Source organism: Cyprinus carpio, chromosome B2 (genome assembly GCF_018340385.1).
Source record: "Cyprinus carpio isolate SPL01 chromosome B2, ASM1834038v1, whole genome shotgun sequence".
Lineage (NCBI taxonomy): Eukaryota > Metazoa > Chordata > Actinopteri > Cypriniformes > Cyprinidae > Cyprinus > Cyprinus carpio.
Window position 1 is genome coordinate 26,038,462 of NC_056598.1, and position 14,047 is coordinate 26,052,508.

Below are 14,047 nucleotides of genomic sequence, written 5' to 3' on the forward strand. Positions count from 1 at the left end.
CTAATCTTTCATTACTTTCATGAATGATGTGTGTTTTGTGGTTATTGATACACTCCAACAGCATAGGCTCTGTTTGAAAGCTGACTCATTTCCAATAAGCTGTTTGTTGCTTTAATTTGTAATTTTCTCATTTCCAGCCAAATGCACAGAGCCGCTACAGCTGCACTGGAAAAGTCATGGTTGTTAGATCCAGGTTTTGTAGTTTTTATGTTGTTGATTCACCTGGGCACATTTGATAGTTTCATGGCTGCTGATTAAATTTAAATATCAGCAGTTATTTCTTGATAAAGCAGCATAAACCTTCATAAAAGTTTGCAGACCATAAATTTGAATGACACGTTCATATTTAACATAGATATGTTTGGAGGCCAATGCTTACATTGAAGTGATATCATTACGTGAAAAGAGCCACTGCTGAGTTTCTGAATATCGCAATATTGAGAACTGGAACTAGCACAAAATAAATAAATAAATAAATAATAAAAATACTAGTTGGTTTTCATGATGTTTGTTTCCATTAACTGTTATTTATTCAAGCATTTAATTATTTTTTTAAATTTACTTTTTTGCAATACCTATAGTAATAATTAACATATTTTAATTGCACAATATAACTAATATAATAAGAAAAAATATTGGTGGGTATAAGATACAAGATGTTAGATGTTAAATAAATGTTACAATTTATTTCAGACCCCATAGTCATGCCCATGATTTTCCAATGAATTCCTTACTCAATTCCATACAACTGATAGTGATCCCTACTAGTGAATTTTGGAAGACATTCAATCAGAATGGCTCTCTGAAGAAATTGTTTTGGGAATGATATAGTTAACATGACTGCCATTACCACTCACCCTTTACACTGCCATGCGGTCTGGACTATGGATCTTCTTTTCAGGACATCTGTCACCTGACTGGGTGAAGGGACCCCGACTGCTGTACTGTAGTGTGTCAGTCTATGTGTAATCCTTCTCTGCAGGCCATCATGGGTTAGATTATCACAGTGGGCGGCCTTGTAGTAATAGACCATTCTGATGCATGCTGGGAGTCTAATGACATCATGTTGAGATTGCGCAGAGCTGGGCCATGATACAGCGTGTTACAGCTGCTATCATATTAAAGCCTTTTACCGCTGATGAGAAGACAATGAATGTGTAGACAGAAACTCACTAGGCCGCGTATATGAAAGATACTCAACCACACAAAGACGACCGCATAAAACTCTGACATCACATTCACAGACATCACAGGAATCAGCTGATCTTTATATCACAAAACCCTGTTGTGTTTTCTTTCCTGTTTTTTCTACTATGTATGTTCAATAAGATTTTTTAAATTTCTATATATAAACTCTGAAGAAAGAACAGACAATATTTAGAAAACAACTGACCCTTGATATAATATTTATTCTGAATAATTTATTAATTTTGTCACCCCTTTTGACCAATAATATTTAATAGTAATAAAATGTATTTATTTATTGGCAAAACTAAGTGCATAGGTTTACCTCTTTTAACCATTTACTTATTTATTTGTTTATTTATTCTGAAGTTCATTCCCACCTCTTTTTTAATCAATAAATTAACTTTATGACTTTCAAAATTAAGATTTTTATTTATTTATATTTTTAAATAAATTGCTGTGAAAAAACAAACAAACAAACAAACAAAAAAACCCTGTTGTGTGTCACTTTTCAGTCCTGGGAATTATTTATTACATTTTTTTTTAAAATAAATTTTTCATGTTTTTCATAGAAGAAAGAAAGTCACGATATTTAGGGTGAATAAATTACAGAATTGAAATTGTTGTGTGGACTATCTCTTTAAGGGGAAACTTTCTACAAAGGTGAACATGGTCCTTTTAAAACTAAGCTCTAAACTTTATGACACGACCTCTTCAGCTTCTCTTGGCACCTGTGTTGATCTTGTCATGGTTTAATGAGAAAGTGAGGACAGTTCACGCAGAAGCCAAACCCAGTGTGTGGTTTGTTAGTGGAGGTGAGGGTTGCGTGAGGGAAGTGTTTGGCCTCTGTTGGGTTTTTGGCAATGACGTTGGTGTTTCGTACTGCTTGGTGAACTCAGTGTTTGTTCTTCAGTCTAACTAAAGACAGAAATGCATTAGAAGAGACACAAAACACAAACAGAGAGCGAGAGAAAGATACTGCAGGGTTTGTTTCCCATGGGATTAAAATGCCTCGGAGAAATTGAATATCTGAGGAACATCAAAGCCGTAATCCGTTTCTTAGCAAAACACTGAAGCTTCTTCCCTCCCTCTGTTTTTCTTTGCTCATCTTTCTCTGCATCCGTCCTCTATCCATCATTCTCTCTCCTTGTCCTTGTCTCACTCTTCTGCTTTTCTCCATCTGTCCCCCTATCATCTTCCTCTTTGTCATCTCACTTTCATCGCGGCCCTCTTGTTCTAATTTAATTTCAATTAATAATTATTTTATTATAATGAATTGATAATTAAATTAAATATTGTTTTTAAATTGAATTAATTAAAAAATTATGAAATTGAATTACTGATGATGAACAAGCAACATATAAAATAAGTAAAAACCAACTAATAAAATAAGTGAATTAATATTGATAAAAAGAAATATTAAGTAAAGTAATAATAATGAATATATTGAAATATATTAGTATTAATTAACTAAAATGCATGTTTTAAATAATAAAACATTAATTTAAAAACACTTAATTGAATTTAATAATTGATGCAGAACAAACAAAAAATAGTAAAAATCAACAAATAAAATAATTTAGACAGTAAAATAAAACAATAGTGCAAATAAGAAGTGTATGTTAAAGTAGGAAATAAAAATCAAGAAATGTACCAAAAGACTAAATTACTGTAATTATAATGAATAAATGTAACTATTTTAAGTATTGTTATTAAAATGAAATTAATGTTAAAGACATTAATTTAAAACCAGCTAATAAAATAATTTGTAAAATAGAATACATTTATATTAAATGAACAAATAATCAAAAAGAATAAATTGCTGTGAAAAATTCAGAAAGTAACATTAATTCTCTCTCTCATCGTCTCTTTCTCCTTCACAGCTCATTTAGCAGCTTAAAATGATGCGCATGTAATTTTGATAAAATGTTCATGTGAATGACCTCCTTGTGATAACCACTGCAGCTACAGTATTTGTGTGTGTGTGTGTGTATATATGGATGTACAGTATGTGTTTTTAAAAGCAGAGCTGATATGCTTGATTTTTAATCCTCTGGAGTTTATTTATGTCCTGCACTTAAAGCAAGGACAGAATTCATGGCGTGTTTGTCAAACATCCCCTAATCATGGTCTTTGGGATCCCACTGCCCTCTGAGGGCACAAGTGATCTGTCCTACACACTCAACTGGAGGATGAACAAAAACTGAGGATAACGTAGGGTTTTGTGTGTGTGTGTTATGCATTCCCTCATTCCTACATGTTACTTTCTCTTTATCTCTCTTGCTCAGTGCACTGGAAAATGTGTTAAACTGGAATGACATGTATTTGCCCAATGATGTATTGCCCAAGCAAAAACATGCTAGGCAGCTGATAATACAAACTAAACTATATTTACTGAAGAAAACATGAGTTGCTTGTCCATACAAAAGTACAATATAAACAACAAAATACTATCCTTGTAAGGACATTTGGTCCACACAATGTAGACAAACCCAGACCCGCACCCAGAAACAGACACAAAACACCTTGTCATTTAGCAAGAGCAGATTCAGTCTGGCAGCCGGTAAAGTGTGTTTGTGTGTCATGCACGTTCGGATTAAGCTGCCAGAGAACATCAGCTCCATCTCTGACAGCCTGTAATTTTGAACTGAGCCTGTCCAGACAGGCAAGTGCATGTGTGTGTGGACCTTGTTCTGAAATATCAGCAAGTGGTACTTGCTGAGCTTAAGGCTATTGCTCACACTTAAGGTGGGGTCACATTTACTGTTGTCCGGCAAATTTTCACGGGCCAAATCCAGTCATTAAAACAGTAATCGATGTGATTGGGAATTTCAACCGAAGGGGAAAGATTTCCCCCTTCAGATTTTCCCCATGTTGACAGACAGAAATCTGCTTTGTTTGAAAATTAATTCTTTGTGAGCTGTGCTTCATACATTGCTACACTATTGACAATTGATGTTGTTTGCCCAAAAAAATTTACTGCCGTTTTGTTAATGTGACCAACCTTAGAGTTGGAATTTGAATGATTCTTTTAAAAAATAAAGGTTCTTTATTGTTGGCATTGATTTTTTTTAGTATAAAGAATCTACCATTTTGGTGTTACTTTTTCACAAGCAAGAACCACTTGTGTTGTCAGAAAGTGGAAAAATCTAATTCTTATGAGAACCATTATTTTCTTAGAGTGAAGAATATTTATAATCTAAAGATGTTTTTGCCCACAAGATTACATAAAATTTTCACTAATGTGATGATTCCTTTAGGTTTGGGATTTGATTAAACACTATACACTCAAAAAATGACGGTTCCAAAATTAGGTTTTTGCAGTAATGCCATATAAGAACTATTTAGGGTTTTCTCTGAGAACCTTAGAAAAACTTTTTTCTCAAACATTCTAAAGAATGTTTTTCCAGTATAAAGAAGCTTTTGTGCACTTAAAAGGATCTTTGAATATTAAAGGTTCTTAATGGAACCATATATGACTTTAAAGAACCATTATTTTTAAGAGGGTGTAGAGGCTTTGAGTGAGCTCTTTTGACTTGGCCAGTAAGAAACCACCTAGCAAAGGAACACACTAAAAACCTACTTAGCAACAGCACTCCAGCATTTCAGCAGTACTTTTGCACAATCAAGCACCACTTACATCGCCAGTAAAAGGAAAATTCAAGCTGTTGGCTTAAAGTATGTTTTAAGTATTGCGCATGTGTTTGACCTTATTTTGAGCAATTGCCTTCGCCATTTAAGGGCCCTCCAGAAATTCTCAGCTCATTTTGAAAAGTTGCCCCTCCAGGATGTTTTCTTTATGCAACCTTTGCCTTTCCTCTGATAGATCACTTAAGGAGTCTGACTCACTTGTGAGGTCATTCGGTTTTAATGAGCTGTTTGGTTTCTGGAAGGAGGTTAGAGCATTGACGTGTCAGATTTGAAAGCATCACCTCCTCCTTTTGCATACTCTGAACTTTAGCGTATGTTTCCTGTTTTGGGCAGTTCTGAGCTGCACATGAATCAGTATTCACTGGACTGGGTTGTTAGTTTGTGCTGATCATGGAAAACTATTCTAAAACGAGCACTAAATGCTTAACAACATCCTATGAACTCTACACTCTTTGCAGATTTTAACTCTTTCCCCACCAATGACGAGTTATCTCGTCATTTAGAAGACAACGCTTTCCCTGCCAAAGACGAGTTTTTACGGCTTTTTGTGTTTTCACTGTTATACACTTGGGGGCACTATTACACATCTTCTGAACAAGTACAAAAACTCCCAAACAAAAACACACGAACAGGATGGAGAAACGAGCGATCTCTTATGTAAACAGATTTATATTAAAAATAATGCGATCATCAGCAATAGACAGCATATGAATGAAAAATGCATAATATTACGGAGTAAAATGTTGATTCACGATGTGGTATATGTCTGTGCAAGCTTTGGAGGTGTTGATGGAAGCGATTTACTGGATTTATACTTTGATAATAATGCTGAATATTATCCAGATGTAGTTTTTGATACAAATGTGATTTTCTCACCTTTTTGCTCAAAACTATACATTTTTATGAAACCTACTTATATTCAAGTGTTGATAAAAAAAGAATGCTTTAAGCTAGAATAAAACTGATATACTAGAGCAAAATATACTGGAGGCCATCAAATTTTAGTGAAAATCATCAAAATTGCTGACGGTGGATGGCAACTTTTTTGCAAAAATGCTGGCGGGGAGAGAGTTAAGTTCAGCAAAGAAGCCTTGTTTTAGTTATATAGGATTCTTGAGGTGACGATGATGTGTTTTGAAGATTAAAAAATTTCATTATAGGTTATTCAGATCAGTGTTTTGGTTTCTGAGTTCTTTAAAGCACCAGTACATAGATGGTTTTCCGAAGTACTACCGAATAAAATGTTTCTTATAAAGCTTAAAAAGGTTCTTCTTTGGCATCCAGCTTTAAACCTAAAATACTCTTTTTCTTAAAGGTAAAGTGTTCAGTTCTGTGCCGCTAGCATAACCTAATATAATCTGTTTGTTTGAGCAGCCTGACATAGCAACTTTGACTCATCCAATGTCGTGATTTGGGACAGCACTTAACTGGGTAGTCATTATAACCCTGTTGAAAACAACAATTATTTATGCAATTCTGTGGTATAGAAATGACACACTGCATCTTTAAGATGAAGTCAGAAGGTGAACTGGCAACCGCAAACTCTCTGTGAAACTTTCCAAATTGCTGCAAAATGTATAATTGGAACAATGAGGAAATCTCAACCCTCCCATCAGCTCTTGCTAATGAACACCTGCACTTTAATTTCTATTTGCATCATCCTTTTTGTGTATGTTTAGTATAATTTAGTAATAGGCATAAACTCTGCAAACTCTTCCGTTGTTCATGATGTTCGCCAGTGCCTGTGAGCTCTGTTGGGTTTTCCATCCAATACCGTTCCTGTATTGATTGGCTGGTTTGGAAATATTGTATGGAAAAGAGAGGAAGAGATCTTCTCAAAGATTCCGTGGCACATGATCTGACATGCACTTTGTGTTTTTGGCACAACACGCAGCAGACTGACAGATTTCAACTGAATTAAAAGTGAACCTTTCATCCATTCACTCAGCCAGCTCTTTATGATGAGAGAAAAAGGAAGGGATAAAGAGAACGAGTTGGACAATATGTGCTTTGTACACACTGTGGTGGAGGGTAAAGGGTAAAATGATGTAAGTGTGGTCACGTCTGAAATATTCCAACCAGCAACCTTTATGCAAACACACGTGTAGTCATACTGATGCTTTAAGCTAATATTTGAATGTCTGACAACTGTTCTCCAGACTGAAAAAATATTGACAAACGAGTCAGCCAATCAGCCTGTGATTCCAGAATTTGAAGTCTGTTGATGTGGATGGTCTGGCTGTCAAGTTTTGATCTTATTTACACAGCAGCAGAACCAGCTTTTAGGTTGAGCTATACGGTAAGTTTGATTGACAGGCTTGACCAGCCCATTTTGTAAAGAAATATGTGGCTTTTCCACAAAGATGAGATTTTCAGTACTGACTGAAGATTTATGGTATTAAAAAATATTATATTTGCTAATAAACTACAAAAGCTGTCATATAATATTTTACTGTTTTGGCTATTGCTCTCCTTTCTGGCACACATTCATTTTTTGGGTGATTTTAAATATGGTTTTGCACAGACATGCCATGGTTTAAAGTGGTGCAACTATTTACTGAAGGGAACTCAGATTTGTACGGACACTTGTTACTTTTTTTATTTTTATGTAGACACAGTAAAAAGGGCTAATTTATTGCTGCTGATCTTTTTTATTTATTTATTTATTTATTTTAAATTCTATTAATCTTGAGGTCTGCACAGAGAGTTAAACAAAATTCAGGCTCGTAGAATGTAAGACATACATAAAAATAACACTTCTTATTTTTTCACTTTTAAGTGGGCCATAATTCAAATTTGAATTATTTGTATAAGTGTTTCGTCTAGTCTGATAATGCATTTAGTGACAAATAATAGTGTAGCAATGCCTGGTAGCTGTTTTTCAGATAATGTAAATCTAATTGAGATGATCTGTTGTTCTCTAAAGATGCTGCTGGAAATAATTTTCCAATAAGGTTTACAGATATTTACCATGATAAACTTAAAGCAGAGCCCTGTTGGTAATTCCGAAATGTGGTTGGGATTAGTTAAAGACTTGAATTTTTGTTTCCAACAAGTGCAAGACGCAATCTCTCTAAAATTTGTGGCCAAAGGGGAGAGAGGGAGAGAGATGGAATGAGACAAATGAGCATAGGAACAAAAGATCAGTACCTGAACACTGAAGGAGGAATGTGGTTTTTAAAACGAAAGTGGGATAAAAAGAGATACACAGGGAGAGATGGTGAGAGAGATGGGCATTCATGCCTTTCAACCTTCTGTTGATGAAAAGCTTCCTTTCAGTGCGACTGTGAAAGAGGGATTAGGGAGAAGTGGAGGGTGAGAAAGAACAGTGCATTCCTCTAAACGCTGCCCCCATTCATCCGTCAAAACGCCTTAATTCACTCCTTGTCTCTCAACGCTGTCTGTGTGCTCATGTAGAAAAATATTAAGAAAGCTGATATTGAACATGTATCCATTCCTTTTCTTCTGTTCCTATTTCTCTGTACTTTTGTCTCTGTGTAGCTCTTTTAACATGAGTGGTGCCATGCATGAAAAAAAACGTGTGTAGCCGTGAATGAAAGATTACATATGCAGGTAGAGTAGTGGCTCTGACCACACTAAGAAATGATGGTCTTATAGTTATGGGCTTTATTCATCACGGCTGCAATAAACAAAAGTATCAGTAGACACAATGCTGGGGGGTGAAAACTTTTGATCAGGATAAGGATGTTTACATTTTTGTTATTTTTATTTGACTTTTTTTTTTCATTTAGTGTTGCCCTTCAGAAGCTACAGGATATGCTTACATGTTTCCCAGAAGACAAAATAACTCAAATTTAACTTGATCTTCAAATTCAAAAGGTTTTCACCCCCCTAAATGCAGAGTGTGCAACAGTGAATGTTCAAACCATTTGAAATTAAAGTTGCTCAAAATTGAAGTCCCTCAGCTATCTTCAGTGTGAAAAGATTGTTCTCAAAATCATACAGTCACTGCTGGAAAAGGTTCAGATATGCAAAAGATGCTGGAAAACCAAAGAGGCAGGATTTTTATGAAGAACACTGGGCAGTTTAACTGTTCATGAACAGCCATTACAAAATAAAAATGGATCGTCTTTGTACTTTGAGTATAAAAGCAAAACAGAATTGAGTCAAAGTAGTGTTAGCCACATGATTTGAGGTATTATGTCCATGGCATAATTGGTTAAAAACCTTTTGTTCAAACCCCTAATTCATATTATGTGCAGAAGTAACAGTGATGATTGCCTTAGCCAGCACAACCAATTATAGACTGCAGACTTTCTTATTGCTCCAGCTATCTAATATCACTCTCCTGAGAATGGATTTGTTCATCAATATCAACCTAATTTCCTTTTAATGAACTCATTTTACCTTCTAGATGATGCCAGAGTGCCATCTCTTCATTAATCATTATAGGCAAATATACAAATGTGTGCCTGCTGAGACCTAGAACCATGACCAGACGGTCTGTTTCAATGACCTTTGACCTCCACTTGTATTTCAAAAAGCTGTGAAGTTTAGAATGATTTATGTAATTTATAATATTATGTAATTTTATATGTCGGGGAACACTGATCTTTACAACAGGTTTCTTAATGGCTGGCTGTGACCCGAGTGTTGAGGATGAGAGGATGAGGGTTCATGTTGACGCCTGTAAGAGAGTGTGAATGATGTGTGTTAGAGCAAATTGAAAACTTTAAATTGGATTGTGCTCAGGCAGAGACAGGGACAGATGAACTCTTGTGGTCCCTTGGATACTGTGTGTGTGTGTTGTTGTGTGTGTCGGCCTGATAGGACAGGATTGCATGATGCCCAGCTCCGGGCTGCCCAGTCGAGCAATGTTTCAGGCTGAATGTGGCCCAGCTTCCCACTTGACTTCTGCTCTCATTCACATCTTAATTTGTGATGTTATGCCAGTTGACTAATCAATCAAAACATTAGATTTGATTTCTCACTGTGTAAAAGATGCTGTTGTTTATTCACCAAAATTTTATTTAATTGATATCTGTTGCTTGCAAATTACATCAGGTGAATGGAATTTAAAGACTGGGATGACTGAATTCCTGAATGCTCACAGATGATTCTGACAGGAGTGTGTCAGAGTGTGTCAGATTTCTTGAGCTAATCCTCAACGTTCATGCCAGAGCTTGTTCGATATCACTCAAAGACACACATTGTGCTGAAATATCACATTAAAGCCCCACATGAGTAAGCAGCATGGGTCCTATGACTGTGTCCCAGGCTTCTTTGTGTCAGATGCCCATGTGACGGTGAGATGCACACTCTTATGGGTCAATGTGGGCATAGACTACAATGGATGACCTTGGGAAAGACAAGGAGTGTGACATCACTTCCTGTGTACTATGACGGTTTAAGTATTCTGAATGTATTAAAAAGCAGCTGTTTATGCTTAAATCTGTTTTTTCCCCATCTCATTAGATATCATCCAATTAGATATTCCTATATTTTATTAAATTGTTTTTTGTATTGTATCTAGCCTAAATTACTAAAATAAAAATTTGAAACAAAAACCTTTTTTTTTTTTTAAGAATTTTTTTTCCCCATTAAAATATTAAGCAACACAACATTGATAGTTTTCAACATTGATAGTAACAAGAAATATTTCTTGAGCACCAAATTGGCATATTAAAATGATTTCTGAAGGATCATGTGACACTGCTCAAAATTCAGCTTTGCATCACAGGAATAAATTACATTTCAAAATATGTTAGAAAACATTTCTTTAAAATTGTAATAATATTTCACAATATTGTTCTTTGTTTTTGATCAAATTAATGCAGCTATGGGAGCATAAGAGACTCTCTCAAAAACATCAAAAATCTTACAGATTCCTTTTGAAGTGCTGTGTACTTATTTTACATGTAATACCAATAAGTCACAATACATAATAATTAATTGATGTAATTAGAAACATACTATTTTGCCCATTACTTATATATGTTGTTTTTGTTCCTAAAAAGCTGTCCTGCTTCATCCCTGACAGACTCAAGCATAGCAACATTTTAATATCAATATGCTAAATACAAAAACAATTTAATAAAAACCACCCAGAACACCTTAGCAATGCCCTCACAACCACCCACACTAACAAGTTGTAGATGTCGTTGAAGTTGAAAGAAAAGCTCTTAGCGGTTTGTGTTATGATGTGTCTAGGCACTGTTAGACACCATAGTAATTCCTCTGCAAACTGGCAGAACCCCACCACAGCTCCGTCCTGACAGCTAAATTATATTTGCCTTCACCTTTCATTCATATCTCCTGAGGTGAGACGATGAATATTTCAGTTTTCCAGAGTGTATTTAAGTCTGCCTGGATGAACATGATTCCTGCCCGCTGGGTGTTAAATGTTGGAATGGAGTTGTTTCTGTATTGGGGAAACAAAGGCTAGTGAATGTTACTTGAACTTTCTGCATATGAACAGACACGTAACCCTCAGGACACAGAGATTGCTGTTGTTATTCACACACACACACACGCACACAAACGTACAAACACACACATGCACATTTAACGGTACCCCACCTTAGGCTATCAGTGAGATGGAGCATATCCCACCCACATGGGCACAAAGGAATATGTGTGTGTGTGAGAGAGGATACATATGTGTATTTTGAGATGTCGTCTCTGTGGAGGTCAGGATTGCCTCATTTGACTTGAGCTCAGTGCACAGCACCTCTTCCTCTGAAGTTGAGTCTAGTTCTAGTTAGTTTGGGGCAACTGCATCTGCGCTCTTGAGAATAGGCTGACAGCTGGCCAGAGGGAGATTTTATTGCTCAGAGGTTGCTTCTCCAAAGCCCAGAAGACTTAATTTAGTTTTTTTTTTTTTAATGGATTTTTGACACCTACTGTATGTTTTTCTTTAAATTCTTAATTTAAAATAAATCAACTAATACAATTAAAAAAAAAAAATTAAAAAATGCATGGAACATTCAGATAAGCACAGTTTATCATGCAACTGTTGTTGAATTTTGTTGTGCCTTTTGTAAAAAAAAAATTTAAATGTAAATTTTGAATGGTGATTTTGTACATGTTTCTATACACTTTAATCAGTTTGATTTTTGTTGACCAAGGTTGCATTTATTTGATAAAAATTTATTTGATTTTGCATTAAATTGCCTTAAATTTTGATGCGTTAAATTGATCAAAATCAAAAGTAATAACTTGTATCAAAAATTTTTTAAATAAATGCTGTTCTTTTGAACCATCTATTCATTTTTTGAATTATAATATTTTACAATATTACTGTTTTTTAAATTGTATTTTCATAAATAGATGCTGAGCACAAAAGATTTTTCAAAAACATGAAAACAAATCTTAGTTTGTATTTGTATTTTGTTTATATAGGCACAAAATGGACATGAATTGTTTTTTTCTTGACTTAATGAGATATGACATACTTTAATGACTGGAAATGACTGGATATCTGAGGGAGAGGATGTTTTAAGAGAATGTGTTTTTAGCCTTCGCTCAATGTGTTTGCAATGGAGTGTGACAAAACAGAGATGTGGTGTTTATACTACTAGCCTGCTTGTTGGGAAAAGTAGCTGAAAACTTCAAAAGCTACACTATTATGGAAAAAATGTATGCTTATTAAAGATGTAGTTAATTTAACTTAAGGTAAAATTCACTTTAAGACATCTTTGTCAGTAAATATGTTTCACATTACTTCACATTAATTAAATTCTCATTTGCTGTTTAAGAGAAATAATTGAAATATATTCTCATTAAAACTATTCTCATTTATGCAAATTATTCTTCATTTGATTTTCCTTTCAGGTTATTTCTTCTCTCTGTGGGTGTCAGATTTGACTCATTCGACCATTTTTTCAATGCCTTGCATTTCTTTCACTAAAACTCAATTCCAAGTTCAAACACACGTATAGTCAAGTGAGCTGGTAGTGTTTGGGGTGCCTGTGAATCTGCTCTCTTGAGAAAGAGCTGACAGATTCCAGCAAAAGCAGAGAGAGAGAAAGAGAGCAAACAAGAGAAGGAAACAGACAGACAGGCTGATGCATATAGGGAAAAATTGGCGATAAACAAGAAGAGGTTTGCACTTACTCTGATCCAACCCGAGGTGCTGAGATATTCCAGACAAACACAAATATGTGCATGCATGTGATTCATCAGTCGCTGGTGACTGATGTGGGTGTTGTGTTGAAAGAGTGAAGAACAGACCGGATGAAAGAAAGACAGCTGAGTTGTGTTTTTTGTGCCATTAGTTCATGATGGGACCACAGTGTCTGCTGATTCATGGACAGCTGCTCAAGGCCTTACAGAGTGTGTGGAAAGTTATTTGACGAGAGCCATGTACGGTCCAACTTATCCAATTGCTGAATGTGCTATACTATACATGTATATTTCAATCAGTCAGACAGTCTTTGTCATTAACACACATTCTAAGCAAATGAGGTTCTTTATAGAATATGCCAGATTTAGAAACATTATTATTTGTCTTATGCAGTCAATGGTCAAAGTTGGGCTGGTTAGCATGGCCCAGTTAACCCCTGCTGGCATATTTTATAATTACACCATCTGGAAAAGCATATTTCTCCACAAATAGGCATTTCAAATTAGATGTGTATTTGACAATGAACATTAATAATACATACATTTTATAACTTGTATTGTAAAATTCTAAAATTAAGTTTTTTTTTTAAATATATATAAAATAATATATATAAATAATTTATGAATTGCAATTTTCGTATATCATTTTGTTCTCTTGATAGCAATTTAAATTAAATATCTAGATAATGTTTATTATTATCATTAATTTGTTATTTGTTTTATGATTATTATAAATGTATTAAATAATTAATAATGCATTTATCTTATAATTAAATCTGTTCTTCTGCATTTATCTATATCTATGAAAATAGTATTTATATAAAATATATTTATTATAATTTTCATATATTGGTAGCATTCCAATTATGTACTGTATCTACAGTAGCTAATGTTTATATGGTTGTGGTGGTCCACTGCATCCTCTTCAAACTAGCACCTAATTGGCTTGGCTGGGCAGTTGCACCATGCAAATTGAGATAATACAGTCATTTTGTGAGCGTGTTTGCATCATTACCAGATTTACATTCATTCTTGATGAATACTTCATTTGTAGCTCAACAACAAGGTTCACTAAACAGCAGACTGTTCTGACTCTCCCAGACACACACACCAAATCACACAAGTC

At 34.8% G+C, this 14,047-nt stretch overlaps 1 protein-coding gene across 1 annotated transcript in view; it reads left to right on the forward strand.

Moving 5' to 3' along the window:
• The window catches only part of gpc1b (glypican 1b), a 63,913-nt gene that overhangs the window by 11,888 nt on the left and 37,978 nt on the right, over positions 1–14,047 (forward strand). The gene's annotated exons all lie outside the window — the stretch shown is intronic.